Here is a 7,506-nt window from a genome sequence, read left to right on the forward strand (position 1 = left end):
CAGAGCAAGATACCCTGTGTGACAGGACATTTTGACCCTGCCTGGAATTCCCTATGTTTCGAGAAAAGCCTGCAATTGGGTTGCTATAGCAATGTGCTTCCCTGCCTTCTGACTTATAAAAGCTGCTGCTTGACTAATAAAGTTTGAGAGCTTGATCAGTGTTTAAGACTTGCTCTTCTTCTTTGTGTCTTGTGTTTTATCATACAGGTAAGTCTCCTCTCGAGCTCTAGTCGAACCCCGACAGGCCGCGGCACACACCCAGCTGTGGTGGGTGGGATTTTTAAGGATTGCAGGTGAAGGAAGATGATATGTATATTATCTACTGAGTGGATCCAGGAGAGGCGGTTAGGGCATTTCCAGGAATGCTAAGAATGTGCAGAGGCTTTCCCTTCAAGGGGGCAGGGTTGGAGAAACCTGGGTGATTTAACAGGCCATGTTGTAGAGGGGGAGGGCAACTGGAGATGCCAACTGAGCATCCATACCTCTTTGGGTATATGGGAGCCATGTTCACATCTGGCTGCTGAAAAGGGGCAGAGTGGAGTATTCAAATCAAGAGTAGGTTGCTTAGTGCACAGTGGGAAGTTTAGGTGAAGATGTATCTGATTTGCAGTTACCCTGGAGACCTCATGGATCCCTTTGTCAAGAAGGCAGAGGAGGCAGGGAATAAAAAGGAAAAAATATACAAATGAAAATGAGGGGTCTTATTATTAGGTTGAGCCATAGGAACAGGGGAGATTGCCACCAACTGAGAAGGGACGCCCTGGTTTGGTCAGCTTGGCCCCTCACTGGGGTTTTCTGGAAAACTGGACAGTGTAGTGTCCCAGTTGTTGTGGCATCTGTGAGAGGTAGGTACCCTCTTGAGTCTAGAAAGGTGGTACCAGCACCTTGTATCTTAGGAGTTTGGCAGCTGAAGGGATGGTAAGAATCACTGTGTAGGGTCCTTTTCACTGAGGTTCTAAAGACCTGGAAGATAACTGATGGGTACTTGGTGCCTCAGAGAGAGTGGGGTGGACTCAGGAATGGTTGGTCCTCTGGGGTGGGAGCAGGCAGATAGCTGTCACCATGCAATCAAAGAAGGGAACCGTGGGAGGGATAGATAGGGTAGATACCTAGCCAGCAGAGGAGTCTGAGCAGGGAAGCGATGGTTAAGGACGAATGGCCTCCCCTACAGGAGTTCGAAGGGACTTCAGCCCATATGGGAACATGAGGGAGCTCTGAGGTGGGTCAAGGCCATAGGAAGGAGAGAGGGTGAAGGTAATATGACCTCCAGAGAGAGCTTGGTGAGTTGTTTAATCAGTTCACTGGCTCTTTTAACCTTCCCTGAGGACTGTGGGCAGTACAGGATGTGAAGCTTCCAGGAGATGTTGAGAGCTTTAGACACAAGCTCAAGTAAGCCTGGGGGGGAAGGCTGGACCACTGTCTTTTTGGATGGTCAAACAGAGGAACTGTATGTTCAAGGAGTAATTGAGCCACCATGTCTGTTGTTTCCCTGGAGGTGGGGAATGCCTTGATCCAATCTGTAAAAGTGTCAACAAGGGTTAGAAGATAGTGGAGAGTGGAGAGTCCCTTGTGGGTTGGACTTAGCTCATGTCTGACAGGAGACATAGACCTATGAAATGTGAGGTTGGAGGTGAGTGGGATCAAAAATTGGCTCTAGAAATTGGAATAGGGCCTTGGGGCCAATGTGCAGGCCCTCGTGGATATCTGAAATAATGGAAGGTGCCTACTTTGAGGGAAGAATAAGATGGCTATTCGGGTAAAGCCATCCATCTTCTGTCTGCATGACCCCTATGTCAAGAAGCTTGTTCTTTTCCACCAGCTGGCACTGAGGCTTGTAGGATGACCTCAGGAAAAGGATGTGTCCGTGAGTCTGGCATTGCTGGAAGCCAAACCCCATGCTACTGAATCAGCTCTGGCATTACCCAGAGCCACTGGGTCTGTGGAGGTCTATTGCCCCAGGCAGTGAATTATGGCCACCTCTGAAGGGAGTTGGGAGAGCCTCCAAAAGTTTGGCTATAAGGGGCCCATTGATGATGGGAATGCCCTTGGTGGTAAGAAAACTTCTTTCCTTCCAAAGTGCATGATGGGTATGAGCTATTAAGAAAGCATATTTAGAATCAGTGTAGATGTTATCCCTCTGGTCTTTAGCTATTTGGAGATCCCCAGTTAAAGCAATTAGTTTGGCCTTCTGTGAGGAGGTCCCCACTGGAAGGGGATTTGCTTAAACCCTTTTAGTGGAGGTGACAACAGCATAAGCTACTTGGTGATGTCCCGATCTGTCTATGTGAGAGCTTCCACATAGGGAGGGGAGGAGGGTTGCAGGGTTTAGGGCAGGACTAGAGGTTACAGAAATAAGAGGCAACAAAGCTTGTACCCATGAGGGCCAGAAGAGGGGGAGGGAAGAATGACTCTGAAGGTCTAAGAGGGATGGGTGGAATATACCGTGTCAGGTTGGAACAGGGTGATTGTGAGAGCTTCCTGCGTGCTGCTAGGGCTCTCAGACGTGGCTACCATCCACCTATGGTGAGATCCAGCTGTTTTAACAAGAAAACTACCGCACGATGGGAGGATCCCAAGAGGTGAGCTAAAATACCTGAGGCCACTATTTTCTCATCTGTCAAGACGTGGTAGGGGCCCATGGAATCCAAGAGTGCCTGGGCAGGGTCTGTTAAGAGAGCATCCCGGACTAAAAAGAAAGTAGTTAGGTGGGTGATGGGCCCCGTGGGTGTCTCTCTGGCTGCTTGGTACACTGACCAAGCTGTAATGACACAATTGGGGATCTGGGATCTAAAGAATCCCACTAGGTCCCAAAATGAAAGAATCTAGTGGTTGTAGATCCTTCAGAGCATGCACTGGGCGAGGGTCTTAGACCCCGGGCTGAGTTGGCAGCCTAAGTAAACAATAGGAGGACAGCAGAGCTGAGCTGTAGAAGGAGAGACCAGGGAGCCAAGATAGTTTAGGAGTGAAGCAGTTTTTCTGAGAAGGACAGGGAAGGGCCTCCAAGTAAGATATCATCTACATCATAAAGTGCGTTAGGATGAAGGTCTAGGGAGGAAAGATCCCAGGCCAGTGCCTGCCACCCCCCCCCAAAAAATGTGGGCTATCTGGAAAGCCCTGGGAGAACTGTCCAAATAAGCCCTTCTGCATTATGACTGTCAGGGTTCTCCCAGGTGTAGGTACAGAGGAAATGTGAGTCAGGCTGAAGGGGAACAGTAAAACACACATCCTCCAGATCCAGGACAGTAAAGTGGGAGGTCGTAGGGGGAATATTAGAAAGAAAGGTGTAAGGCTTAGTAATAACCACAGGGTGGGTAGGAATAACTGCCCTCACTAGGGAGGCGGAAGTCTTGTACTAAGAGATAGGCCCCTGAGGGATTATGAACTGGGAAAACAGGAGTGAGTTAGGAGAGATTAAGAGTCCCTGAGAGAGAAGATGAGTGATTATAGGTTTCAGTCCACGACAGTGCATGGCAGAGATGGGAAACTGGGGAAGGGCCTGGGATCTTTAAGTTGGATAAGGTGGGTAGCAATCACCAGTGTGAAGATAGCTTATACTTTGGGGTCAACTGGTAAGGTTAGGAATAGAGCAGTTTGGAGCGGGGAATCTGTGAGGCAAGTAGGGAAAGGAGAAGATGGGAGCCAGAAGTTATAGGGGCAAGAGAGGTGGGGTAGCCCTAAAGTGGCTGAGGATATCGCTGCCAAGTAGAGAAACCGGGCGGTCAAGCGTGACCAGAAAAGAGTGTGAAAAAAATTGTCCTGGAAGAATGCATGGGAGTGGTGGGATCTTGGGTGGAAAGGAGAAAGTCCTGTCCATCCCTGTGACAGAAGTTGGCATAGGAATCATGGGGCCCGAATAGGAGGTTACAACAGAGAAGGTAGCACCTGTGTCCATTAGGAACGAGAAGGACTTAACCACAACGTTCACTGCTGCCCTGGGCTTGGCAAGGGTGATGGAGGTCACTGAGTCTAGGATCTGTCGGCCCTCCACCAGGCTGAGAAGTTCGAAGGCTGAAATGTCTGTGGTGCCTGCATTGATTGGACTGAGACTCCATAACTACTCTGTGCTGACCGGACTGAGCCTCCGTAACTAAGCAGAGAGGGTGAGACCACGTGAGGGCACTTTGATTTCCAGTGACCAAGTTGGCGTCATAAAGGGGTAGGCTTGCTGGGCTACCCAGGGTTTGGGAAGGTGCAGGCGCAGTGCCCAACTTGGCCACATTTGAAACAGATTCCTGGAGGAGTTGACTTAAATTGCGCTCCGATGGAATGGAGCCTTGAGAACATCCCTTGTTCCCTCTGTTGGGGTGCCATTGGCCTCAGAGCAGCTGCGAGGGCCAGGGCCTAGAGCTTAGCTTTCTGTTGTTGTCCAGCCTGTAGGGAAGACTCGACTGCCTCCTCTTGGGAGTAAAATACCTTACTTAAATGCCATGTTTACCAACTACTGTATGGGGATTTGGGAACTATACTCAAACTTTTAAAAAAATTTTCCTTTCTTTTTTTTTCCCCCCTCAAATATCTGGGCACGATTGAAAAATAAAATGAGTAGCAAGGACCGTGGCTCCTGCTGCAGAAGCTGAGCCTAGGCGGGTATATTGGATCATGGCCTCTTGTAATTGATTTTTTAAAATGGCTGGATTTTCATTTTCTTGCTGAGTAATTTCTCACACCTTATCAAAGTTAACCTTATTTGAGACTACTTCCATACCCTGAAGGAGGCAGCGGACCATGATGTCCCACCTCTGGCTGCCATCCTACCCCACCTGGTAATTCCAGTTGGGTTCTGTAGCTGAGACTGCAGTACTACCCACTGGGACTGTATTGTCCAATAGGAGGGTCTGATCTGCATACTGCCTGCAAGCTGCCTGAACCCATTCGCCTTCCTGGAGAGTGAGGGTAGAAGCCTGTATAACATAGAGGTCATGCCAGGCCTATGACAAAGGTAGCAGAACTCTTTAATATAGGCAGAAGGATTGGCAGATGGAGCCTAGTCGCTTTCCAGTAGTCCTGTAATCAGGCGCGCCAATCAAAGAAAGGAACATGAATTCAGACAGCTCCCTCCCTAGGTTCCCGCTAGTTCCCTGAGAGGACAAAGAAGAGCAGATGCCTGTTTGGACAAAGTTTGTGATGCCACATGAGAGAATTCAGGCTTGATTGGCCGGTGTGAAGACAGAGATCAGGTGGTGAGATCTTGGGTAGTAGGAGAGGAAGTGGGAGGAGTGACAGAGGAAGGGGGCGGGTAATAGGGGTGGGGCTGTTCCTTGGCCTGTATTCCTCAGGATGGGAGGTGCATAGGATGGGGTTGGGGAAGAGGTGGAGGAGCTAGTGACTGAGGCTACTTGGGTATGGCAGATGACTCAGGATCCAGGTCTCTAGATAAAAGAGCACTTGGGGGTGCTACAAGCCTGGCCAGTTGAACACTGGCTATAGAGGGAAGGGCAGGAGCACAGTCCCCCTCCCCCCCGCCCCGGCCAAAAAAAACCACACGACTATAAGGAAACTCAGTCCATTTGCTCATATGCTGGCAGAAAATTTCAAGATCACTGAGAATGTTAAAATCTAGCGTCCCGGGTCTCCAACTGGACTTCGCCATGTTGAGTCTTGTGGGGCATGTGGTCTCGGCCTTGGTGTCCGGGGCCTTATGGGAACCCTTCCGCATTGTTGCTACCTGAGGCGCAGCTCTTACTGCAAGCCACTCCTGCCGCCTTGCCACTGACTAAGCGGTTCAGATGTCCCTGTCCCAGGCCCGAAGGCAGGCTCTGCCACTGGGAGGATTGAATTGTGGCGGTCATCCGTGCCTGTGTCATGGTAGACGTCCAGTTCGATTAGGGGCTACCGCCAATCCTAAATGCCCTGGAAGTACACGGCAGGGACAACAGACTGGTTTTGAAGGTAGCGCAGCATATGGGAGAGAGCACCGTGAAGCACCGCCGTGAATGGTACTGAAGGCTTGGTTAGAGGCCAGAAAGTCCTGTAATCAGGCGCGCCAATCAAAATTCCTGTTGGTCAGGAGACCTTGGGCAGGATCATGGAGAACCTATTGACGAGAGAGGTCCTATCAAAACCAAATAGTTTCCTCCTATTCACGCCGATGCTTCCGAGTTCATGGAGATGAGTGTTGAGCAGGAAATTCTGGTGACCGGCATAAAGATTGTGATTCTGCTGGCCTCTTAAAGTACGCCAAGGGTGGCAAAACTAGACTCTTCAGTGTTGCTGGTGTGGGAAAGACTGTGCTGAACATGGAGTTAATCAACAACGTTGGGTAAAGCCCGTAGCGGTTACTCTGTATTTGCTGGTGTTGGCAAGGGGACCCATGAGGACAATGGTTTATACCATGAAATGATTGAGTCTGGTGTTATCAACCTACAAGATGCCACCTCTAAGGTAGCCTTGGCCTACGGGCATATGAATGAGCCCCCGGTGCTTGTGCCTGGGTAGCTTTGACTGGTTCTGACCATTGCAGAGTACTTCAGAGACCAAGAAGGCCAGGATGTCCTGCTGTTCATCGACAACATCTTCCACTTCACTCAGGCTGCCTCAGAGGTGTTTGCCTTGCTGGGCAGAATCCCTTCTGCTGTAGGCTCCCAGCTGACCCTAGTCACTGACATGGGCATAATGCAGACAGAATCACCACCACCAAGAAGGGGTCTATCACCTCTGTTCAGACCATCTATGTGCCTGCTGATGACCTGACTGATCCTGCCCCTGCAACTATCTTTGCCCATTTAGATGCTACTACTGTGCTGATGCCAGCTATGGCTGAGTTGGGTATCTATCCAGCTGTGGATGCTCTGGACTCCACCTCTTGAATTATGGATCCCAATATTGTTGGCAGTGAGCACTATGATGTTGCCCAAGGGGTGCAGAAGATTCTGCAGGACTACAGATCTCTCCAAGACATCACTGCCATCTTGGGTTTGGATGAACTTTTAGAGGAGGATAAATTGACTGTGTCCTAGGCAAGGAAGATGGAGAGCTTCTTGTCCCAGCCACTCCAGGTTGCTGAGGTCTTCGCGGGTCACATGGGAAGGTCCTTGAAGGAGACAATTAAAGGGTTCAAGGAGGTTTTTGCAGGTGACTATGACCATCTCCCAGGGTAAGCCTTCTGTATGGAGGGACTGATTGAAGAAGCTGTGGCAAACGCCAACAAACTGGCAGAAGAGCACGCCTCATAAGAGGTCCATTTGGCAAACTTAGCACTCTGTATTGTCCTCTCCTTACCCCATGCTGAAAGCTCAGTTTCCTGTGTAGGCTACACAAGAGCCTTGATTTAAGAAGTGATGTTCTCTCTGAGGAGTACTTAAAGTTTTCAAATAAAGTGTACATCCCTGGTTTAAAAAAAAATAGCGTGCCCTCTGGTGGCCACTTAGATTGATTATCTAAAAGGTACAGAGCAGAGTAAGACCTGGCATTTAGGTCATAAATTCTGAGAGGATCCCAGTTTAGGTAGATTTTGAAGCAGACACTCTACAAGTGTCTGGGGATCAACTTTAGACCCAAAAGCACCAA

At 49.5% G+C, this 7,506-nt stretch overlaps 1 pseudogene across 1 annotated transcript; it reads left to right on the forward strand.

Annotated features, from left to right (window-relative positions):
• Positions 1–5,588: 5,588 nt before the first annotated feature.
• LOC311608011 (ATP synthase subunit beta, mitochondrial-like) lies at positions 5,589–7,304 on the forward strand (annotated as a pseudogene). Its single transcript has one exon. The product of its transcript is annotated as an ATP synthase subunit beta, mitochondrial-like (transcript).
• Positions 7,305–7,506: the final 202 nt, after the last annotated feature.

Source organism: Acomys minous (assembly GCF_964271855.1).
Source record: "Acomys minous genome assembly, chromosome: 10".
In the NCBI taxonomy this organism is placed as follows: domain Eukaryota; kingdom Metazoa; phylum Chordata; class Mammalia; order Rodentia; family Muridae; genus Acomys; species Acomys minous.